Source organism: Notamacropus eugenii, chromosome 5, assembly GCF_028372415.1.
Source record: "Notamacropus eugenii isolate mMacEug1 chromosome 5, mMacEug1.pri_v2, whole genome shotgun sequence".
NCBI lineage: Eukaryota > Metazoa > Chordata > Mammalia > Diprotodontia > Macropodidae > Notamacropus > Notamacropus eugenii.
Window position 1 is genome coordinate 144,573,970 of NC_092876.1, and position 26,367 is coordinate 144,600,336.

At 39.5% G+C, this 26,367-nt stretch overlaps 1 protein-coding gene across 4 annotated transcripts in view; it reads right to left on the reverse strand.

Annotated features, from left to right (window-relative positions):
- ZC3H12C (zinc finger CCCH-type containing 12C) overlaps positions 1–20,978 on the reverse strand; it is an 83,240-nt gene extending 62,262 nt beyond the window's left edge. The window contains exon 1 of one of the 4 annotated variants that reach the window (XM_072611165.1): positions 20,880–20,978. The gene's annotated coding sequence lies outside the window, so the exon portion shown is untranslated. Of the gene's footprint in view, positions 1–1,420; positions 19,317–20,385; positions 20,470–20,879 lie in introns of those variants that run through there. The other 3 variants (XM_072611168.1, XM_072611167.1, XM_072611166.1) reach the window with 3 other exon arrangements.
- Between the last annotated feature and the right edge of the window lie 5,389 nt (positions 20,979–26,367).

Genomic DNA, 26,367 nt, shown 5'->3' on the forward strand with positions numbered 1-26,367 from the left:
CTTAAACACATCTTTTACTAATTCAACTCTATTCAGAGATCAAGATAGGCAAAAACAACCTAGTTCTTACCTATCTTCTCAGAAAAGACACTGCAGACAGCTGAAGAATCAAGTCTGCTCAGGTCAGTAAGTTATAGTTTAAAGAGAACCATAAATGGGAGTTAGAAAAGTTGCAAAGTTCTAGGTTCAGCTAACTTGGGCAACTGAGGAGGAAATCACTACACATTTCCATTCCCATCTTAACTGGAGTCAAAGATTGTTGAAAAGAGAATGAGCTCTCTTTTGGACATGCTGAGTTTGAGACGCTGATAGTACATCTCATTTGAAATGTTCACCTGGTAGTTGATGGTGTGGGGCTAGAGATCTGAAGAACGAATAGGAGTGAATTAAATATATATGGGAAACATCTACATAGAGATAACTGAACCCTTGGGAGATGATGAAAGAATATAGATCAAAACAGGAAAATATCTAAGAAGAGAAGGTAGCAACTGTGCTAAATGCTGCAAAAAAGTCAAGAAGATGATAACCGAAAAAGTTCCATTTTAATAGTATTTAAAAGATCACACTGGTAACTTTGGAGACTGTAGCTTCAGTTGAATGATGAGGTGAAAAGCCAGATGGTAGAGAATTTAGAAGAAAGAGGACAGGAAATGGAGGCGTCTAGTAAAGAACATTTAGAAGGGGAGGAAAGATTTAGGATATCTAGGAGAGAGATGTGGACCACCTCAACTTCAGAGACTGAAGTGAAGCAGGAAATGGGAGAGGGACATGAGGAGAGAGCTCTTAGAAGATGACCTCCCCTTTGTTAGTAAAGTATGAGGTAAGATCTTCAGCTGAGAAGAGAGGTAGGTTTGAAAAGAGGTTTGGAACAAGCAGTGTGGTGAGTGGGCTAAGAAATCAATGAAATAGGGTTAATATAATTCTTTGTGGCTATGAGGGCCCAGATGAAATCAGTATAATTTTTCAATTGACCCAATAGGCAGGGTATTGTGATTTCCTCCAGTTCTTAGGGGGAGAGGTGTTTGTAGTAGCACTGTGATTCATATAAATGATAAGTATACAATCCTGTGCAGTAGAGTGACGCTTAAAGGTTACTTTGCAAAGTTTTCTAAAATCATTTGGTTGGCAACGATTCTGCTTAGACTGTATTGGTTGTACCTATTGTCTTTCTACAGTCTCTTCCCACCCCCCACCCCCCATTTCAATAAGTAAATCTGTCTAAATTTATTTAGGAACCTTTACTGACTGCAAAAAGGAAGAGAGAAAGAACGTAGTAAGGAACCCATCAAACTCAAGGATACTCTATCACATTCCACAGCAACAGATGAGAAAGACAAATCAAGATGCTGGAACATCACTGTGGTTCCATGCAAAGAACTCTAGTTCTGGAGTCATTGTACCTGGAGTCAAAGCCCACCTCTGCCACTTACTACTTGTATGACCTCTGGCAAGTTACTGAACTCCCATGGACCTCAGTTTCCTCATTTATGAAATGGGGAGGGACTGGATTTGATGGCATCTGAGATCCCTTTCCGTTCTAAATGTGTGCTTCTGTGAGATCATCACACACCTGTAACCATGCCAATATTTCCTGATTCTAAACCGTTAGGTAAAAGAAATTTTTCCTCAATTCTACTCTACTAGCTCCTTTTCTGTCCTCACCTAGTTTCCTACCTAACAGAGGTTAACTCTGCCTCTGGCTTGATACATTTTATTCCCTCACATCCACTGTGGGAAGCCAATGAGAGTATTTCCACTTTAAAAATATTTTGAATGAGTTATGAACTACCATGCAGGACCACTATCATTTCAAATATGAACCTGTTTACCACCTTTGTACTCTCCTTAAAATGTAAAATCCAATTACATTCACATAATTTTATGAATGTTTATGTTAATACAAGTAAAATAGGCAGATAATCAACATATTAAGGATAGGAAAAACTCAGGTAACTTGAAACCCCAAAGTGGCAACAGGCTGTGGTCTACTGAGGTCAGCAAACTACTGCCCATAGCCAAATCTGTCTCAGTGTCTTCTTTTTGAACAGACCCAGAACTAAGAAAATTTTTAAATGTAAAAATCATTCTTAGTTTGCCCACCATAAAGAAACAAGTGTGCACGGTCATAGTTTGCTGACTCTAGGAATTTAGGCAAGTCATTTAACCTTTTAAGGACTTGGTTTCCTCATTTGTAAAATGGGGATAATACTTGCGCAACTTACCTCATAAAAATTATGGTAAGCATTAAATGAGATAATGTACCTTTGTATCTTTGAAGTGCTTCACAAAGCAAAGGTATCACCATTATTATTTAACTATTATTTTAACTATTTTCCTAAAGATAGAAACTGCAGAACTAAGATAGCCCACAATCCTAAAATTCTTCATTTGAAAATTACTCCTCTGAAATCCTCAAGCAAGAAAGTTTCAAAAGTTACCACGAAAAACCACACGGATGTTTATAACAGTCATGAAGAGCCACAAGGTCTGACATTTCACATTTTGTTAGGAAACCTCTAAGTCTGATTTCTATTCCAAGAGAAAGCGAAGCATCTAATCAAGCTGGGAGGAAAAAATGACTCCTATCACCACACCCTTTGATTCCAGGCCCCCCCCCCCCCCCAAAATCTGGTGTATATGTTTATGTTATGTTGGTTCTGTGAATGTGTTTATGTGTGTAATTTTGACATACTAATGAACTCTTTTAACATACAAATGCAAACTATGCTGTATGATTAATGGAAACATAAAAATCTCATTTCATCTTTAGCTGGAAAAAAGTATTCTCACTGGTGTCCTTCTCTATCTTCCCTTCCCCCTGTAAATACCAAAGTCATAGATATCCTGATACATTTTGAAAAGAATGCAACTTTTTCTGTTTTCAAAGGATAGAAATATTCCATTTTATTATCTTTAAGTACTAGAAAACCCACCTTAGTGTTACAAACATAGTTGTCACAGCTGCTCTCTTTCCTCATTTTCAAATTAAAAAAAAAAAGTCTAAACTTTCTATTCCACAAAAGCATGTATGTTAGGATTTCATTTTTTAGCTTGGCCGACAGGTCTAATTTCATGAGGAAAACAATAAATCTTATGAACTTAATATTTCATTACTAAAGATCAACTTTACCATAATGCACTTGATAAAGCATAGGCATATTTTAAATGATTAGTTCCCACTGAACCTGTGGACCCATTTTATGAATATGGTGACTGAATTTTACCAAAGCAAATACATCTGGAAACTGTTAATTATGTTTAGAATATTATAGTTAAAAATTTTTGAAAGCAAAAATGTTTTATATAAATCTTAATAAAATTGTTACTTAGTCCTAAGGATGGATAATTTCTCCCTTGGAGGTAGGGTATCTCAGGCCGTGTCTGCGCGTGTGCGTGTGCATGCGTGCGTGCATGTGTGTGTAAACTTACATATACAGCTTAAACATATACATATAATATTAAATTTTTACCATCTAAAAATGATAAAACATGCAAATATAGTGGAATAGTCTAGTAACACTTTAATTAATATTATTGATACACATAACACTCATCCACCCGCTCAAACTTTCAAAATCACCCACTGTTGTAAACACATTACCTTTTTGTTATTTCACAATTTATGTACTCCTTATGGCAGCTAGGTGGTACTATATTCAAGTAAGCTCATAAACAGCTATTAAAGAGGTCTAAGAAATATTTTGTCAAGCTGTATGAACCTTAAATTGAAACAACAGTAGAGGCCACCATTTCAATAAGCTTGTACAACTTTTTACCTCTGAATAGAGAAGCCGGCAAGTGTTGAAATGCATAGCTAATATAATAATCACTAATGAAATAAGCTAACATTAGAAAAGAGGTTTCTCTTTGTATTCCACCAGAGAGGACTGCTTTAAAAAACAAAGGTTTTTTAGAGCTCAACTTCAGGATATGCAAACTGGTATTCTGTTCTTATATTCCTTGGAAAATGCCCAGCTCCCAATTTTCCTAAGCATAAATCTGGAAAACATTAAGAAAAAAAATACTCCAGCAGATTTCAGCAGTTATAAAAAAAAAAAAAGAAATATGTTCTTTGGTTTAACTAAAATCAAGAGTAAGGCTCTAATATTAGGGCCAAACTACATATGAGAAGCAAATGAAAATCAGCACAGCTTGGTTCTATCAGAGTCCCATTTCTATACAGGAAAAGAGAAACACCAATTTCAACAGATCACAGGACTATAGTTTATGAATGAGAAGAACGACATCATTTAGTTCATTTTAAAGTTAAGGAAATGAAATAACTTGCCCAGAGTCACACAGCTTACTAAGCAAGAGAGTAAGATTTGCCCCAGTCACACTGTCAGAAGTGAGATGTAAACTGAAGTCTTTTCTGACTAAAAGTTCAATAATCTTTTCATAACACTTTATTGCCCAAAACTTACTATCTAGATTTTGTTTCGAGATGGCAGATTAAATTACCAATTGACCCTAAAGTATATCTTATTATCCCTCTGTAATGGATCAAATGTTGCAAAAATAAGTTCTTTTAAAGTGATGATTTTTAAAAATGCAATAAATATAAAATATGTAGTTAAATAGTATGACAGGGGGAAAAAGACCTCACTTAATTTAATCAATTATAATTGTATCAGGGGACTAGACTAAAAGGGCCAAGTCCTAGGAAGCAGGCTCCCAAGACATCCATGTAGATTGTCTGCAAATGTTACCAAGACTTACATAATCAAAGATTTAAATTGGATATAAGGTCCCTTCTAGCCTTAAGATTTATTAACACTTTACTATTTATCTGGGGAATAGAAAGTAAAATTATTTGAGATGAAGAGAATGTAAGCACCTTGAGGGCAGGACCTGCTTTGTTTTTGTATCTTTAGTTCCAAGCACAGTACATTATATAGGAAGCACATAATATTTGCTGACTTGAAATCAGTTTTGTTACTTGAGTGTTTTGGTGAGAATAACAGATTTTCATGTTAGAAAATATTTTCCCACTTAACACTACATATTTTTCCCTTTCCATGTCACAGGTAAGTTAATTTCAACATATTCCATGCCCGTGATCCCTATGTTATGTAAGCATTTTTTCATCTAAGTAAAAACAGGAACAGTAAACTTAATTTTTTTATAAAAATGAAACAAATTCATTATATATTTGAAGCCTTTTTTAAACCTGTACTAAACCTATAAAACTGCTGAAAAAAATTTTTAATCAGCAAGTACCCAGATAAGTCAAAGGGGCCACGGTAATTCAGACCAGGATGGCCGGTTTCAAAGTAAGGGAGGAATTCCTTGTCTGGTGTGGGGCTCAGGCTTATAACACAAGTTAGGAAGGGAGGCTCTCAAATAGAGTAACCACAGCTACTCTCAGCTTGGGAGGTCCTAAGTCATAATAAAAAATTGTGTTTTTATAAATAAAGACATACTACAATGAAATGGATATGAGCAGTGAGAACTTATTACTGTTCTTCATTTAACTGTGCTCTTCATCTCTAAAAACATGTACTCAGTAAGTAAAATCTAGTTTTTAGATTACGCCATAGTTGCTTTTACAGTTAGACCATTTTGGTGATAATCTTTTAACTGCTAAATCGGAGGGCCCTTTGAACGTGAAGTCAGGCAAAATCTATCTCTTGATTCTGGGCCCTTTCAAGGGCTATCCCCCAAGCCTAGTACATTCTCTCTTTCTTCCAGGCATCTGTGGATTCCTTCAAATTCCAGCTAAAATCCCACCTTCTACAAGAAGCCTTTCCCAGTTCCTCTTAATTCAAGGTCCTTCCCTCTGTTGATTACTTCTTATTTATCCTCTATATAGCTTTTCTCTATACGGTAGTTTACATGTAGTCTTCCCTACTAGGCTGAGAGGGTCCTATGATCAGGTATTATCTTTTCCTTTTCTTTGTATCCCTGTCACTTAGCACAGTGACAAACACACAGCAGGTATTTAACAAATGTTTACTGACTGACAAAATGCCTCTCCTATCCAACTCCTACCCTGATTAGAATATGGGATATTCCTCACAATCAAGGCCAAAAGCACAGAGTAATATAAGGAACAAAAATGAAAACCAAGATATGACACAGATTGATAGTCATAGAATAAAGATAGAATCAGCCCACAGTATTGTGAATAAGAAATCAGTGAGATTAACTGAGGACAGGGAACACAAAGAAATTTTATCATTTACCTCAGCAAACAGGACATAATGGTAATGAGAGCTCTTTGAAAAAGCTAGAAGATCTATAAACACGCTAGGTATTAGTGATAGGGAAACAAAAAATCTCACTTAACTGGATGTCATACATCTAGAAATCTCCACATAAATAATATGCCAGGAAATAAGCAAAAAAAGATCTCTAAGCTGTCAAAATAGATGTGACAGAATACAAACCATAAAGACTCAGGCATCATATTTGTAGGAATCTCACTGACCTTTCACTCAGAGCCTACTCTTGTCTTAGACACCTAATATGTTAGGTTATCTGTTTTCCCAGCCTACACATAGCACAGCAGAAAGGAATCGCACAAGGCACATGCACACACATATACACACATACTTGACAACAATGATGAGAAAGAAAAAACTATAAAAAAGAAAAAAAAGCAAGGTAGTATGGGACCATTTCATATATGGGCAAACACACACCAACATGTCTCAGCAATTACTGTGCATATCTGCTCTATCACAGCACAATATAATAACTGATGCTGGGATGGACAGCCAAGTAAAGAAACTGAGAGGAAAGCTGGTTCACTGTCCATGAATATTTAAGGTGTTATCAATTGGAAGACAGATTTAGATGTGTTCTTGCTTGAGCCCAGAGAAAAGAACTGGGACCAAGGTTGGGAGGGGGAAGTGGCGAGAAGAAAGGGGCAGAAGAGAGAGATTTATATTGATTTGGTTCAATATGTGTGTAAACATAATATGTAAACATGTGTGTATATCCCTTTACATAGAAAGATATACTACACAAATGGAGTTGTCAAAAAATGGAATGGGGTACCTTATGAGATCCCCATTAATGGAGGTAATTCAAGCAAAGGCTGAACACTCACTTATTGAAGAAGACTGCAGAGGAAATTTATGCTTCAGGCAGGCAAAGTTGAATCAAATCACCTTTAAGGTACATTACAAGTACCTTTAAGAGCTGATTCTAATAATTCTGGAAAGGTTGAATCATAATGCAATATTACTTAAGAAGGGAAGCATATGCCCAATACATTTTAGAAAGAATTCAATTAAAAATAAGTTTTTATAAAATTTTGGTAAGCTTCTATCACATGTAAAATTCAGATATATGGGATACTTCATTCTCTGATAATACTGAATAAGGTGTTATCATACCCTCATCACAGAAAGACAAAGGTATGGTCCCTCAAAATCATTACTATAATCACAACATATTCTAAGACAAATATGAAAAAGATTTTTAAACATTTTACTCACGGGCTCTAGATGATTATTACAACAATCTTTCTAAATCATCTTCCTCCTGTGAACCACTTTACATCAGAATAATTTTCCTAAAACATAATTATAGCTAACATATTGGTACTAACCCACAAAACAATGTAAAACAAAAATGGCACAATATACTGGGAGATCACTTTGCCTTTTGCAGTGACAATAGTAGCCAAGTGGGAGGCAGAACATATAAAGAATCATATACTTTTGAAAGTATTAATTTAGCTATTTGGTACTCTAAATGTGAGATTACTGTCCCAGTGACCAGTAAATAGATCAAAGGAACTTAACAATATTAAGTCTGATATTTTCACTATAAAAGAAATGGGAAAATATGGTTCACAGGTTCTCTTCCCGGAGAAGCAAATTAAGGAACTCATGAATTTGGTTTTATCATGCATCCAAAGGCAATAAGAAGCATTTTATGGGGCACTTGGTGAATCAGTCAACAACATTTTATTTAACACCTGCTATTACTCACACGCTCTTAGGTGCTGAGGACTCAAACACAAAAATAAATTAGTTCTAGGTCTCACAGAGCTTACATCTTACTAATCAGATACGATAATAAGAGGTGAAATACAAAATACATACATAATTATAGGGAGGGGGCACTAACAGCTGGGAAAAACCAGAAACAGCAAAAAGGCCAGGATAGTTGGACTTTGGAGTGCATAAAGGAGAGTAATAAGCAATGAGCTTGGAAGCATAAGCTACAGCCAGATTATGAACATTTTAAAGTGCTAAACAGTTTATGTACAGGGCAATAGGGAGCCATTGGAGCTTACTGATCAAGGTAGTGATATGGTCAGGTCTGTGCTTCAGGACTATCACTTTAGCAATCATCTGGAGATGGACAGAGGAGAGACGAGGCAGAAAGGAAATTAGGAGGCTAGTCCACATTAGAGATGCTGAAAGTCTGGACTATTTGAGCTGAGGCAAGAAATCTGTAACAGATAAAAGAACTGCTCAAAATGAGTTTGATGACATCAGGCAGGAATAGTACTCAATGTCACAGAAAATAGAAGCGTCACTTCCAAAATATGGAGTCTATATACACTTTAGACCTCCAAAATATGGAGTCTATATACACTTTAGACCTCCAAAATATGGAGTCTATATACACTTTAGACCTCCAAAATATGGAGTCTATATACACTTTAGACCACTGACTTATTACAGAATACCTCAAATCAATAACGAGTTAGAACAAAAAAAAGAAAACACATTATTGAGGCATTTTATATTGAGGCAGGCACTTGTGATAGCTATCACAATATCCTATAGAAATGTAATCCATGTAAATTAATCCCCAAAGAGAGAACAACAAAAAGACTAGCAACCACCTTAGCCAGCAAATAATTTCCTTTCAAAGAAACACTAGTTTAAAATATAAATTTGTTTGCAAAACCTTATAGAGAATAGAAGAACCTCTGGTGAGAAAGCTTAGCATGCAATTCAAGTAAGATTATTGTGAAGGCATTTATGGATGGAAGTGGAAGGAAGATGATCACTGACAAACAAATGAAGATCCCTGTAACTTGTTCTTCTATCAACCATATATCAACCACATTTAGATTCTAACAAAGTTTCCAATGTGCCATATCAAGACACCAAAATAGCACTTCACTATGTGTTTATTGTTCGGTTAAAAAAAAGGACTTGGTAGGGCAAAATGAAGACTTATTAATAATCCCCAAACAGATGAGGCCGGAGATATAATTTTCTTTTTAAAAAATCTAATGAGTACCAGCATCAAGCAATAAAAAAATAAGAGATATTTAAGCCCACCAAGTGCTCACTAGTGTTATGGAGGTTATCCTATTCAAAGTCCAAAGGAGGGGATGGAAAAGCTCTACAGATGTTCATATTTACAGGTATTATTATTCCAATGACCTTAGGTCCTGGCACAGTAAAGGGCCTTCCTATTAAAGATCCATTGCACTTATCAGTATAACTTTCCACATATAAAAAACCAAAGTGGTTAAAGAATACACATTGCTCTGATTATGACATGTACCTAGATGCCAGGCTGTTAAGTAATGTACATACATACATTTTAGACAGGCACTACAAATGGCTGGGCCTGGAGCAAAAGGCAGTTCAAGTTGTATTTCAAGTAGAAAGCTGTAGAGCATTTCCATAATCTCATTTGTTCCCTGAAACACAAGTCTTATCTTTTTAACACCAAATATTTTTCCACTGATGCAAAAAGTAATGGAAAGATACACAGCTGATTTAAGCAGGATGCTGAAGGCCATCAGAAAAGGAGGTGGGCCAGTCATTTAGTAAGAATTTGGTATAAAAAACAAAACAGGCAGACCAAGTATTGCACTGGTATTCACAAAATATTAACAGAATCAGAAAGGGAGACCTCCAGCATAGTGGGTGGCTCCTCTAAGATGAAATTACACAAAAATATGGACAAGGATCACATAGCAGAAAAAGGGATGGATGACTTATGAACTGCACCAATGATGGCTATACCCACAATGAGATTACGGATCTTCTGAAGCACTGAAGATGGTAGTACTTAATATTATTATGTGCATATATGTGTGTGTGTGTGTGTGTGTGTGTGTGTGTGTGTATACACACACATATGCATATAGTCTATCTTCTAAAATATAAACTCCTTGAAGGCAAGTTTCAGAAGTAGCTGCTTCCCTTCACTTTCCTCAGCCCACCATAATTCCTCTCTAGGCACTGTGCTCAATTGCAAGGCTGAAGGCTCAGGGACCTACCTCAGTAGGAATCACTAAAAGTTCTGGCATTAGGCAGAAAGCTAAATCAACTATCGAAGTCTTTTGGTAGATGGGCCATGCACCTGTTCAATCTGAGTCTGGGATCATCTATCTGAACTCCTGACTCTAAAATTCACTTGATATCAAGTTTATTTGTTTAGAATCTGATGGCTGGCATCCAATCCCCAAAGCTACACTGTTAGTCTAGGTGCAGGGGGTGGGAACCTGCCGCTTCAAGGACACATGCGTCCCACTGTTCCTCAAGTGCAGCCCTCTGACCAAATTTAAACTTCATAGAACAAATCCTCTTAATAAAAGGGTTTGTTCTGTAAAACTTGGACTCAGTCAAAAGTACGCACCCAAGGATCTAGAAGGTCACAAGTGGCCACAAGGCGGCAGGTTCCCCACCCCTGGTAGGATCTACTCGTCCCAGTTCATCCTGTGTCTATGGCACTCATCTGACAACTTATTGATTATTAATATCTCTACTTTCATTCATTACAATTATAATCTAGAGGGGACTAGAGGAAGAAATAAACGTTTACACAATGCCTCCTATGTGCTAAGCATTATGCTAAGCACTTTTACAAATATTATCTCATTTGATCTTCACAACAACCCCTGTGAAGTAGGTGCCTTACCATCTTCACTTACAACTGAGAAAACTGAGGCAAACAGAAGTTACATTATTGCATTATTATCCCCACTTAAAACTGAGAAAACTGAGGCAAACAGATATCGTGTGACTTGTTCAGGGTCATACAACTGATAAGCTTCTGGGGTCAGATTTGAGCGTAGATCTTTGAACAATCAGTTGCCTCCAATGAAGCCTATATGACAAACCACAGAGATTTAAATAATCAAAGAACTTTTAAGAGGAAAGTCTACGTTCTCATTTCTATTGTTTAGTATGAATACGACATACAAAACAACAAAGGTGGAAAATCATTTTTAAAAACCACACACTGGCAAAATTTTCTCAGTTACACTTGAAACTTCAAATTAAACCCAAGTAGCATAAATGACTTAGAAAACTGTATTTCCAGATAATTCTTATGCAGTGTTCTTTCCTATGTAGGCCAGTTCCTAGAACAATTGCATACTTTTAAAAATTCCTTTTCAAGCAGTTACGTATTTTAATTGTGACCCTCTACTGAACATTCAGCAAGTTAGTACAGATCTTATTTTTTTAAATTATGGTTTGATGTAAAAAAAGCAATTTCTATTTTTAATATCAGCAATTAACAGATTTTAATAAAAATGAAACGTTCCAACAATCTCAAAAGTTATTTCATCATGTACCACACAAAGCAAGAGAGTGAATTTTTTGATTACATTGTTATTACATGAAAATATCCTCAACTTCTTTAAACTCTCCTCAATTTTAAATACTGTAAAACTGTCTGGGTTTAAGAGGGTGAAAAGTAGGTTTCATTTAAAGTTTGAGTTACATAACCTTTTTAAAAGAATATATTATTTCCACATTGTTAATGGAATAAAGGATTGAAGCTACTTTTTGGAAAGTCCTAGATGGGCTTTTAGTAAATAAGAATCTTAAAATTTAAAGTAAGAAACTCACTACTGCATAAGGTAGCACATTATACTCCAGGACAGCTCAGCTTGTTCAAGCTTTTCCTCACATAAAGCTAAGATCTGTGTCCATGGCAAGTGTACTCCCTGGTCCTCGTCTGTTTCCTATTTTAGATTAAAGTAACAGCCTTCTTAAAATGGTGCCTATAACTAAACATATTTCAGCTATGGTCTGACCTAAACAGAATAGTGATTATCAGCTGCCTGGTTCAGGACCCTATTTCTCCTGATCTAATTTAACAGGCCAAGGTCTTTTTCACATGTACTAGTATCAGGTCAGGTTTGTCTCCATCTGTAATTGCACAGGTAACTTTTTGAACCTAAAATACATTATGTTACATACGCTCCCATTACATTTTCTAAAATACTTTTTAATGCTTTTTTCTTTAGACTATCATATCTTGGAAAGAATACCCTCCCCTTCTTTCCTATTGAACCCTCCCTTGTGAGCAAAAAAATAAAATAAAATCAGCAAAAACATCCAATATAGTGATCCCACTCACTCAGATTTCAATTTCTTTTCAGTGAACACTCAAATCAATAAGCAGGTATTGTCTTCAATGCACCAGACTTTCTTGTGTGAGGGGTATTAATTCTTTTGGGTGGGCATATTCCACTTTGTATCAGGTCACAAAAAAGTTCCCAGGAATCTCTTAATTGCTCATGTTCTACCATTTCTTACTGTACAATAATTTATCAGAATTTTTTCAGCCATTCCCCAGTTAATGGGCTCCTAACTTGTTTTCAGATCTTTGATACCACAAAAAATGCTACTATGAATATTTTGGTACGCATGCAACTTTTCTTTCCATCTTTTTTTTAACTTCCCTTAGGTTTTTAGATCAACGATCACTGGAGAGTTTCACCACTTTTCTACCACAATATCAAGTTACTATCCAGAATGGCTGAACCAATTAATATGAATGGACCAATTAATAGCTTAGCCAACAACTTCCCATAATCTTCCACCAATGACTGTTCCTCCTATTTGCCAATTTGTAGGGTGTGAGGTAAAACCACAGAAGTGGTTTAATTTTCATTTTATCTTCTGAACACTTGCTACTGGGAAGTAGGTCATGGTACTGTATATTTGTGTCACCTCCCTCCCTCTTCCCCCCCCATATACACATATAAATACATATGTATTATATAATATACACGCACATATCTTGGATATTAGATTTTTTTTCAATGACAATGGATACTCTCAGTTACTCTTCATTTTGTTAGTTTCACCTCGCTGTTTGGTCTGTTGAGACTCTTTTGAATTATGGTTCTGGAATGTTAGCTAACTCTACCAGTTGAGTGCCATCAAAACATTTTAGTTCATCTTGTATCTCTTCATCTAAATATCCAGTTATTTTTATAAAGGTGATCAAAGTGGTGCCAAAACATGGGGCTCTATCTCTACAGATACTTCCACCTTCCCAACTTCATTACTTTGTATATTACTTTGCTCATCCATTAATCAAGACATAAGATATTCATTCTATCAGCTACGAATTCTTTCAATTCTATAGATAGTATCACTGTCCAACCTACATATTTGTCCATTTTATCCACAAAGATATCATGAGGGATTTTACCAAATGCCTTTCTGAAATACAGATACAATATTCTCCTAATATGCAAAAGGAGAAACCCCATTAAAAAAAGTTACTGAAATAGTTTAGCATGATTCTCAGGCTAGCTCCTAGTGCTCACTATGTCCCTAACTACTCACAAATAATCATTTGAAACAAACACATTCAGTATTTAAATGAAAATTACTATTAAAAGTCGTGCTTATTTGGAACTATGCCCAAAGGGCTACAAAAATGTGCATACCCTTTGACCCAGAAATACCACTTCTAGGACTGTATCCCCAAGAGATCATAAAAATGGGAAAGGGTCCCACATGTACAAAAATATTTATAGCAGCACTCTTTGTAGTTGCCAAAAACTGGAAGTCAAGGGGATGTCCATCAATTCGGGAATGGCTGAATAAATTATGGTATATGAATGTAATGGAGTACTATTATGCCATAAGAAATGATGAACAAGAAGACTTCAGAGAGGCCTGGAAAGACTTACATGACCTGATGCTGAGTGAAAGGAGCAGAACCAGGAAAACTTTGTGCACAGCAACGATCACAGTGTGCGAGAGTTTTTTCTGGTAGACTTGGAATTTCGTAATAACGCCAAGAACTTCTTTAAAAAAAAAAAATCCCAATGGTGGTTCTCTAAGGCAAAATGCCTTCCGCACTCAGAGAAAGAAATATGGAAGTCATTCACAGAATGTAGCAGATCATGTTTGTGTATGTGTATGTTTTTGTGTATCATGTTGTGATTTGTTATATGATTTCTTCCATTTATTTTAGTCCGACTACATAGCATGACTATAGTGAAAATGTACTCAATAGGAAAGTATATGTAGAACCTATACAGAATTGTATGCAGTCGTGGGGAGGGAGGGGGGTAGTGAGGGGTAGGTGTGGGGGGGATAAAATCTCAATTGTATGGCAGTGATTGTTAAACATTAAAAAATAATAAAAAAAAAAAAAAGAAAAAAAAAGTCGTGCTTAACAGGGTTAGTCTTCACTTTTAAGTGAATTTTGGTATCTTCTTGATTTATATTTCAATAATGGAAATTAACTTAGCAAATGTACCATCCAACTTTTTTAAAGGACAAGTTCAGCAAAACATATCTAAGGTATTAGAGAACAACTACAGAGCTGGTCCATCATCACATACATCTTAGATTAAGTGTAGTTTGAATTAATCATTCCCTTGACCTCATCATTATTTAAATCTTGAACTCTTCCACAACCAAACTGCAAGAATAAAGCAGTCTACAATATCACATTTACTCACTTCCCACTAGTTTCTTAACCACCTACAATCCAGTTTCTGGTCCCACCACTCAAGCTGCTCTCTTGTCCTGCATCTTTTTCATTTTCTACATCCTCTCTCAGTCACCAGGTCCCATGAGTTCAGTTCTCATATCTATGCAGATGACTAAAACCTGAATATCTAGTCCTCTTCTCTTTCCTGAGAACCAACAGTGTGCCACCAACTCCTTGATAGACATCTCCACCTGGATGCCCCAAAGACAACTCAAACTCAAGTCAACCCAAAACAGAATTCATTACCTATCCCTCTTTTTAATGTCCTTATCTTTACCTAGAGCACCACTTTCCCCGCAATCAGCCAGCTTTGCAATTTTGACTTTGTCCCTGACTCCTCACTCTCTCCATCACACCCCTACTCCTCATACCCAATCAGTTGCCAAGGCTTCCTGAGAACGCAGAACTGACATTTCACATTCCCCACCCCCTTAATTTCATTAACCTAACAACCAGTCTAATTCAGGCCCTCTCCTTGACTCTTATAATAGACTCCCAATTGGCAACTTTATAAAAAATGGATTGGTGAAGGGAGAGAGACTGCAGTCAGGGAGATCAAAAAGATGTTTCTTAGCACAGGGCTCATTGTGTCACTCTCCTGCTCAGGAAGATTCTGTGGCTCCCCACTGTCATTTAAAATCCTTCAGTCTGGCTTGAGCCTGCTCTGGGAAGATTTCATATTATTTGTCCCCCTATTAGGCCCATCCTCACACACTACATCTCAGTCAGACTGATGGTCCCTGTCTATAGCACTCTATCACCATTCCTTGCAGAGCCTTTCTTCCTAGAAAGCTTTCCCTCCTCACCTCATCCTTCCAGAATACCTGGCTCCCTTGGAGGTACTTTCCACACTAGCCTCTTGTTGATCCTCCCAGAGGTGAGTGGGACCCTTTACATCCATTACCTTCTATCTATTTTATACTGACTTATCTGTGTACCCAGCCTTCCCAAGGCAGAAAATAAGCTTCTTGAGGGCAGACATTTTGTTTTTTCTTCATATCCCAGAGCCTAACACAAAGTAGGCACTTAATACTCGTAGAATTGAATTAGCATCTTAAAAGAAAGAGGCTGGTATTCTTTTACCTTCATCCTCCCACTTCCCCCCTCCCCCCAAATAGAGTTGCATCCTTCAAAAAAAATCACAAATCATTTCCTAAAATGTTCCTGTATCATGTACACACACATATTCATATAATGTGTACCATGTGCACTGTAATGGATACTTTTTGGAGGGAGAGAAGACTTTTTTAAAAAGCAAACAATGACAGCATGGAGTAGTACATGTTGAACTCGAGAGTCAGAAATACCATAGTTCAAATTTCATATCTGACACTGAGTAAATTATAAGTCAATTAATGGCTTTGAACCTCAGTTTCTTAATCTATAAAACTGGGAATACAGTGCTCACCTCATCCTGCTACTGGAAAGTTCTGGTAAAATAATATATGTATAATCCTTTACAAACTTTAAAGTGCTATGCCAGCTATTATTTTAAGAATCACTGCTTTAGAATGTATGCATCTGATACTTGAAAAACAGTTGGCCAAATAAACCAAATTTTTACAAATAACCTAAGCTTAAGATATAGCACATTCATATCACATTCTTGGCCTTCAGTGGGATTTACCCAAGGGTGTGTTCGCTGGAGCCTATTTAAGACATTGTTTTACCACTGCCTTAATAAGAAATTGTCTGATACGTATTATTCCCAGATGTTAGGAGTGTTATTTCCCCTGCCTGTTTATTCTGCCAGTCATTGGAAAGTGCTTTTTTATGCCCAGAATCCACTTGGGAAATAGGAGGCTGGATATTTGGCACCATTATTACAAATTACTGAGAAAATATGTGTCATGGGATGCAGTGGAGGCTAAGAAAAAAATGCATTCCTAAATATACATAATTTTCCCTGTTAACAGTGACAAATTTTGTGACTGCAAATTCTGGCACCACTAAAGCCTGAGACACAAGAAATGAAATACTATTGGAAACCCACTGGTCATTCTTCTCTTCAAAAAACGCATTAAAAAAAAAGAAGACTATTTCCGAAGTCCAGACTCCTGGGGAATGGCTGAACAAGTTGTGGTATACGAATGTAATGGAATGTGCTGTAAGAAATGATGCGCAGGCAGACATCAGAAGAAACCTGAAATATAAACTGACGCTGAGTGAAGTAAGCATAACCAGGAGAACGATGCACACACTAACAGCCACATTGTTCGATGACTGACTGACAGACCTATCGGCTCTTCTCAGCAATGCAAGGATCTAATGGAAAGTGCTATCCACATCCAGAGTATGAATGCAGATGGAAGCATACTGCTTACTCTGCTTCTTTTGTTGTTTTGTTTCTTCTTTGTCGTGGTTTCCCTCCATTAGTTCTAATTCTTCTTTACATCATGACTAATGTGAAAATATATTTAATATGAATGTGTAAATAGAGTCTATATCAGATTGCATGCTGTCTTGGGGAGGGGAAAGGAAAGGAAGGGGGAGAAAATTTAAAACTAAAAATCTTATGGAAATGAATGTGGTAAACTAAAAAATATTTTTAAAAAGTCCAGACTACTTGAACTACCCACCCCTGAGTTTTAGGGGTTTACAAACCTTGAGTTTATAAACTCTTGTTTCTTTTTTGAACATTAACACTTTTAGGTATACTTCTGGCTTACCAGGTAATTTCTGAGTTTGATGGAACTTCAGAAAACTTCTAGTTCAACTTCTTTATTTTTACAGATAAGGAAAAAGAAGCCCAGAAAGAGAAATTCTTGTCCAAAGTTCTATGAACTCAGGTCTTTTGATGCCCAGCCCAAGCCTAGCACTCTTTCTTTATGCCATTTGGTATAAACATACTCATTGCCCAACCTATTACATAGTTCTCCAGGAATAACTTCTCAAGTGGAACAGCTGGCCAAAGTACTTTACAGTGAGATTTTGCTATAAGGAATATTTATGACATTACTGCAAAATGACATTAGTTGGGGCAATGTCATGTAGACCCACTTGTATTTTTCCAATTACTAATAGCTTCATACTGACTACTGCTTTTCAGCTTTATGTTTTACTACTCCCACATATGTATCCTTCAATCCAGTTAACCCAAATAGCATACCATTCCATGAACATATTCCATATATATTCCTATTTCTCTGTCTCTTTCAATCAGGCAGTAATGATACGGAACCAAAACTCAAATGAAATAATGGCCAGAAACAGAGACCTGAATCATCTGCAAAGAACTGATCACTGAAGCCATGGGAATGGTTTGAGGGAGAGAATAGATTTGAGGGAGACTGAGGGAGAGAATACGTTTAGAAGAAGAGAAGAGGGTCAAAGAAAATGCTCTAAAAATACCCATACTTTGGAAGCCAGAGAGGGAAGATAAAGAATAAAAAGGAATGCTGAAAGAGAGAAGGGGAAGGATAAGAAGTCCAAGGTCTTGGGAGACAGCAGTAACGTTATCAACATAACCAAATGCTGCAGAAAAGTTAAAGAAGACAAGACCATGTGATTTGGCAATTAAAAGGTCAATTGGACTTCTGAGAAAAGTTCCAGTAGCGTAGTGGCAATGAAAGCAAAAACACAACAGGTAAAACAATCAGTGGGGGGAGGGGTCAGACAGCAGAGGCTGAAAATGTGGACTATTCTTTCTAGAAGGTTGGTAGCAAAAGGTAAATGGGAAGGATTGTTGGAGATCTGAACATAAGTGTAGCTAGAAGGAGAGCCAGTAATGCAGGAAGATTAAACTATGTAAAAGAAAAGAAGGAATGAACAAGGTCCTAGAGAACATAGGAGGGCATCAAGTAGTGGGGAAAGCAAGGAAGGAGCTTCCCCTTTCTTTGGGAGGAAGATGGAGGCAGAGAAAGAAGTGTGGAAAGAGCTTACTGACCCCTTCCACTGCTTTGCATTATGGTTGTATACTCTGTATGTTCTTCCTTCCTTCCTACTAGATTATGAGCTACTTGAGAAAAGGGACTAAAACCTATGAATCTGAGTCCCTTGCTATAAACATGTACAGTCCTTTAGAAATAAGAGGTGGTCTAAAAACATGGTAAATAATTTAGAAGTAGTAGAATTTATTCAAATAATGATGGTAAACTCAATACTCACTCTAATATTCTCTAGACCTTTGCAAAAGGATAAGGAATTTCCCGAGAGGGAAAAATTCCTGAATAATCAATCCTTTATGCTCAATTAATTTGACTCTAGAGAAATAATCTCTCAAAAAATTAATATCAGGATAGTATAATAGCCTCTTGAATTTACTAATACAAAACCAATAGACAAGAGTTTTATTGAATTAACTAAAATGAGTATGAAAATCATTGTAGTCCACTGGAATGAAGATAAGGTAACCAAGGAGAGAAGGATACTTTAGACATGCATTTTCTATTAACCAACTGCTTCTGTACCAAATTTGGTATTTCTCCCCATGAATTATCTACCTCCAAAGGAGCCAACTACCTAATAATCTAGACATTTTAAAATCAGGATACACCTCTACGCAAAAACGTTAATCAGTAAAAGAAATGCACAAATTGTTCTCTTTTCCTAGTCTAAATCATTTCCATGCGCATGTAACGGTATAAATAAGCCCTGGATAACAAACACATGAACACAAGACTAGCAGCCTGGCATTATTTTATTAATGGTATTTAAATACCTCTGTGGGTCTGGGGTGATTTTAAAATTATTTTCAAAGAAAAACTATCCATTCCTGTCATACACATGGCAAACACATCAAAGGAAGTTTCCTCAGTCTCCCCAATTCTATGCGCTGGTAGCCTCCCCGTAAGGGCAGACAAGAAAGAAGAGGACAGTGCCCCGGCACGCCTTTCTCTGCGCATCACTATGTCTCCCGTACAACCACAGCTTTCCTGGTCTTGGCGGAGATCTCCTCCCCATTCTAATTTCAGGAAACAACGCTTCTTGCCAAAACATGCAACCTGGAGTTAAGAGGAGGTGGACTGCCTCCAGGGTCCAGGGATGTGACGGCACCCAGCACTCCTGGAGCTGACACCTCAGCGTGTCCCAGCCTGGCTCCAGAACCCCTCAGGTGTGTTTGTCATTAACCCAAGGCACGGAGCAGGTGAGCGTCCCGCAGCACGGCCGGAGGGACAGGACGGCCCAAGGCAGCTTCCGACCCGAGGGCCTGGGCCCTGCCGTCCTTTTCAAGGCCAGTTGTCACTCTGTGACAAGAGACGCTCGAAGAATTGGGGGGGCTCCCCCAAACCCACCACGCAGCCCCCGCCCTGGAATCCCGGGACACGGGTCCGCTCCAAGGTGAAGAAACCCAAGCTACCAGCACCCCCGGCGGGGAGGTGGGGAGAGGCTGCGGGCGGGACTTTTAAAGGGGCTGGCGGGCTGGCGTCCCGGGCCGCAGCCCTGACCTCTCCCGGGGGCTTGGGGCAGGACGGCCACACTGACCGTTCGGGAGGAAGGAAGGATGGGGCGAGGGCACAGCACGACGGGCCGAGCCGAGGCCGGCGACCGTTTGGGGATGGAGAGTCCGGGCGGCGGGCTGGGGTCAGCGGGCGTGGTGCCTCCCGCAGCCGGCCAGGAGGGGAGGCGGGGGGCAGAGGGAGAGACGGGGAGGTCTCCGCCTGCAGTCGGTCCGTTCTCGGCCCCTCGGACGCGGGGCCAGGCCCCGGCCGCCTCCATGTTGGCCGCCCCTCCCCGGGATGGAGCTTGCTGGCGTCTCACCTTCCTTGGGGTCTTCACGGCTGATGGGGGGAACGGGGGGAACGGGGGGAACCGAGGACCCGGGCAGCCGGGCTTTCCGCTCCGCCCCGCGGCCGCCCGTCTCCGGATCTTACCAACTCGACCTCCGGGGGGCCCTGACCCTCCGGGGCCTGGAAAAGGGCGGCAGCGGCGGCCCGGGCCGGCGGCCGCTTTCTTCCCCTGGGAACCCCCGGGCGCACCCCCGCCGCCGCTCCCGCTCCGGCTCCCGCTCGGCTCCGGGCCCGGCTCCGGCGTGCTCCAGGCACGCACGCCCGCCCGCCCTGGCCTCCCCGGGAGCGGCCCCGCCCAGCCCGGCTCCCGGCCCCTTCCCCGAGGGAAGGACTAAGCCGGCGGGAAGCACCGAGACTCGCGGCCGCAGCGCCTCCCCCTCCAGCTTTTACGAACACACACACCGACGCACACAACACACACCGACACACACACACGAACACACAAGGATCTGGGGCTCAACCTACTTGCAGCCGACAGCACGTCCGGCCGGCCCGGCTGGTCCAGCTGCCGACGCTGTGCTCGCGCCCTGGCTCCGCCGCTCGGCCCGCTCCGCTCCGCTCGGCCGCCGCCTCTCCCTCACATCCTCCCCGGCGGCGCCGCCGCCCAGCTCTGCTCTCAGCAGGGTCCCCGGGGTTCCACCCGCACCCCTCTCCGGCCCCCTGCTCCCGGGCGCGCGGAGCAGGGCGGGGGTTTGTCCCCTGCCGCTCTCCCTCCCTCCCCCTGCTCTTTCTCTCTCCCCGCAGCAGCAGCCGCCGCTGTTTCCTCCTCCTCCTCCTCTTTCTCCTATTCCCCTTCTCTCCTTTCCTCGTCCTCCTCCTCCTCGGAGCGGGAGAACTGGCAAATCAGCACCTGCTGCTGGAGATCACCAAGAACTGAAACAGGAAACCCTGAGCCAAGGGGGAAAACCTGGGAGGCGTGGAGAGCCGGAGAGGGGGAGCTGCTTTAACCTGTTCCGCTCGGCCGGGCGCTGCCCGAACGGCCCAGGTGCAGCCGCCGGGGAGTGCCCTTCGGGGCGCTCTGCCCTGCTCAGGGTCCGCTCTGGCCGTCCCGGGGAGACGCGGCGGCGGCCGGGCTGGGACCGGGATGCCCCACGGAGGGCCGCTAGCCCCGGGAAGCTTCCACTCGCCCCGGGGCGATCCTCTGGCTCCTCCCTGAGCTGCTAGAAAAGCCAGAGGCCGGCTTCACCAAGTCATTGGCCTGCTTCTGGGCAGTGTGGTGCAGCGGGGAAGCATGGCTAGCCCTGGGGCTTCCGGCCGTGCCACCGAGGCGAGCACTGGAGGACTCCGGAGTCCATGTCAGAGCTGGGATCCCAAGTCACTGCATCCAGACACTTCTGTGCTGTGAAACTCCAAAGGGCCGCGCGTGTTAGTACTTCGTCTGTAATACATATAATACAGAGAGAGACCGGAGAGGTTAACGCTTGGTCTGTAGTACGTACAGCATTCTGAAGTGCCGGATACGTTCACACTTCTCCCGTGTTGTATGTGCTACTGTAAAACGCCCTGTATGTCAGTGCTTCCTACTATATACAAGACTGCATGTTCATACTTTACAGGTCTGTAGAGCTGAAGAATCATAAATATGGAATGGCATTCACTGGTTATTTAACAGTAAGAAAAGACAGTAATAAGCATTAGCAGCATTATTAAGAGAATGTAGCGCAGGGAAAGACATTCTCTCAAGAAACTGGTATTTACAGAGAGTCAGCGGTAATACTAGAATTTAGGTCAAGTTCTAGGTGAGTCCTGGTGTCTTTGCTTGGTTAGCTCCCAGCTAAAGTAACCGACTGAATTAAGGTTGGGCACCTAAGGTTCTCAGCGAAAGGCACTCAGAACAAGCCTTTCTATTTCTGTGTATTGTACAGCACCCAACACAATCTAGGTCAGCTTTGCAGAAAGCTTCAAATCATCTTATCCATACGACAGTCTTTGCCTGGCTGCAGATTTTCACCTGGTTTTCCTACACTTTCCAAAGTCCTCAGCATGAGACATCTGTGACTCCAAGGAATTCTTGGAGAATAAAGACAGTTCACGACCAAGGCTATGGGTCATACTTTCCATTTTTATTAAAAATCATTGCTTGCCTTGAAGCCAGATGCTTTTTCAACTGGGCCAAATAGAGTTCAGCCCTGGATCTGTTTGTCCTCTTTTAATTTACTTGGCTGCTTTAAGTCTATTTTAATTATTGGTGATATTTATGAAAATGATGAGGGTTCAGAATTGATGATTTCCAGGTTGCTGGTCGCTACGACCATTTTACCTTTATGACTGATTGTTTGAGCAATACAGCCTTCCACATATTCTGACAGACTTCCAGTCATCCTTGGTCAGTCCCTGTTGGCCATCGGCTGTTACTGACAGACAAGGATACCATGCTGAGTGCAGCAGTCTGGTGCCCTTGGACTCGCTAACTCTGCCTCTACTAGGTGGCAGGTGGAGAGGCCTGCTATGAGTACAGCCTACTTGCTATTCCGGCATTGTTTCTGGGCCTGACCAATAATACACAGGACAGAAAAGCTCTTCTCTTGGTCCACAGTTCTGGTAACATCTTCTGCAACGAAGCAGCTAGTATTTGATATGCAGTACCGATGATCATTTAATAAAGGGGACAGGGAGATAGGGAGAGAAGGGGAGGGTGGTGGTCAGTGAGGATCTGAAGAACATCACCAGGCACACCAGTAGAATAGAAACTCTTTGAGAGAGGGATTTAAGAAAAGGGGCAAGAATTTCATAGTTGACTGGTTCGTCTGACAGTCTATTTTAAACACAGAAATATCCCTATGTGTACACAGATTGGGAAGACACACATCTCAGCCTCCTGTCCCCCAAGTACTTTTTCCACTGGCTGATTTATACCTGAAATTTGAAAATGCCCTCTGAGAGTTAGCACATTAAGGTCTAGCAGATAGTTACTCCTTGGTGTGAATTATTGTATTAGATTTTTTTATTGATAGGTTTTGATGGGAGAAGGGGAAAGAGAACATGAGGAAAATATATTCCCAGGAGGAAAAAAGAAAGGGAGATTGAGTGTCCCAAAGACTAGTTTCATCTAAGATCTTCAAAATTTTTTTAGGACAGGCCCTTCTTTGGAGACCATGATGGTAATAATAAAACAAAATGTAAGTTCCTTTGAAAGGAAAGACTGTCTTACCTTTGTACTTGTATCCCCAGTCCCTGGCACATAGTACTTAATAAATGCTTGTTGACTGATTGTTCTGAATAGATTAAAAATCATTCACACACTTCAAATATCAGTCAGTTATGTGTCTAGCCCTGTATGAGACTCAGTCTCTATCTTCAAAGACCTTACAATCCAATTGGGAAAATTATGTATAGACTTGAAAAGAGAGTGATAATACTTAAATAATATGTGAGAAGTACCAAATATGTGGTTATATTCTGTAGAGGAAAAATTATTTGGGATTGAAACCATCTGGAATGGAGGAAGAGATTTAAGCTAGATCTTGAAACATGTAACAGATTTTAATGGGGAAAAAGAAATGAGGAAGTATTTCAGGATTGGGAGATGGTGTAGACAAATACAGGAACTAAAGTAGGAAAACACTTTTCAACTAATAGTGATTCTTCCTAGTCTGAAGTAGAGGGATCATGTAGATGAATAGGAAGGGGGAAAAAAAGACTAGGATGGGGCCAAATTATAGAAGACTTTGAAAATCAAACTGATGTTGGTACTTGATGTGGCAGGGTTTTAAGCAGGGAAGATGACATAGGGAAAGAGGCACTTTAGGGAAAATCAGTATGGCAGAAAGGTCAGGCTCTAGGTAGATCTAAAATATCTGCAGATATTGGAAGTAGAAGACACCATATGTAGAGAGACCAGTTAAGGAAGCCACTTCTAGGTCAAATGTGAAGTGATAGCTGAAGTAAGGTGCTGGCCTTGGGAAAGGGCAGAGAAGATTTGAGAAATACTGAAATGGACTTATAAGGCTTTGATTATAGAGGCTAGGTTTGAGGGACAACTCAAAGATTATATTTATTTTGACCTAGAACGGAATTTAGAGATTATCTTATCCCATTCTCCCAGTTTTACAGATGATGAAACTGAGACTGAGAGGCAAAATGATTTGTCCAAGGGATGTGCAGCTGGCAAATAACAGCTGGACCCCAAACCCAAATCTCCTATTTTCTGGTCAAATACCCTTTCTAATCCATCAAGCTTTAAGCCTAGGTGATTGACTGAAAAAGGGAAGCTGGGAGTAGAGGAGGTCAGACAGGAATGGATGAGAAATGATTAGTTTGGTTTCAGATATATTAAATTCTAAGGACAGCAACACAGAAATATTCAGCAGCATTATCCAAAAGTAGTTAGGTAAATGAGGTCCTTATTTGTTACTGAAAAAGTAATGCAGTAGGACAAAGGATGACAACAGTGACATAACTATTCATCTTAAACTAGATTCGAAAGAAAATATCCAAAAATCACGACATGTTTATGTGTTGTATTTTATGCTGTGAATGAGTAGTAGGAAATTCTAGTTACATTCTCTTTCCCTTTCCCCAAACACCATTTAACATAAAAGAAAACACACTACCCAGGGAAATGATTTTCGTAGCATCACAATATTTCAGAGCCAGGAAGAACTAGACCTTTCATTGGCAGATATAGAAACTTAAGCCAAGATCTTGTCTATAACGTAATTGAAGAACTTTTAAGACAGCATTTAGAGAAGCATAGTAATGTTGTTATTACCAATTGATAGTACATCAGTTCATTTCTGATAAAAAATTTAGGCTTGACTTTGAATTGACCATGGTTGAAGAACTAGCCCTCACTTCCCATATCTAACCAGTTACCAAATCACAGGATCATAGCATAATAGGATTTGGAACTAGAATGGACTGTAGGGAATAGTCCAACACAATCATTTTATTTTTAATGATTTTTAAATTTCTTTAAATATTTCCCAATTTCATGTAAAAATGTTTTTAACAATCATTCTTAAAAATTTTGAGTTTCAGATTCTCTTTCGCCCTTCCATGCCATCCACTTGAGAATGCAAGTAATTTGATTTCATTTATACATGTGAAGTCATGCAAAACATACTTCCATATTGGCTATGTTGCAAAATACAAGCAAAACAATAAAAATAAATAAAATTTAAAAAATATGCTTGAATATGCATTCAGAATTCAAGGGTTTTCTCTCTGGAGGTGGAGAGCATTTTTCATCATGTATTCTGTCTTAGATCAGTCTTGATCAGAGTTGCCACATCTTTAAAAGTTGTCATTCTTACCATATTGCCATTTCTGTTTAAAGTGTTCTTCTGGTTCTGCTCACTGCACTTTTTATCAGTTCATATAAGTCTTTTCAGGTTTTTCAGAAACCATTATGCTCATCATTTCTTATAGCACATATAACTCACCTTTCTTATAGTATTTCTTCACAATCATAAACCACGACTTGTTCAGCCATTTCCCAGTTGATGGGTATCTCCTCATTTTCCAATTCTTTGCTGACATAAAAAAGAGCTGCTATAAATATTTTTGTACAAATAGGTCTTTTTCCTTTTTCTTTGATCTCTTCGGGATGCAGACTTGGTAGTGGTATTGCTAAATCAAAGGGTTTATAGATCTTTAAACATAATTCCAAAATTGTTCTCCAGAATGATTGAATCAGTTCTCAACTCTACCAACAATGCATTAATGTTCCAATTTTTTTATACCCTCTCCAGCATTTGTCATTTTCCTTTTCTTTCATGATTGCCAGTCTGAGGTAGTATGAGGTAGTATCTCAGAGTTGTTTTAATTTGAATTTCTCTAATCAGTAGTGAGTTAGAGCATTTCTTCTTATGACCATATATAGCTTTGATTTCTTCTTTTGAAAACTGCCTGTTTGTGTCCTTTGACCATTTATCAACTGGAGAATGGCTCTTACTTTTATAAATCTGGCTCAATTTTCTATATATTTGGAAAATGAGGCCTTTATCAGAGA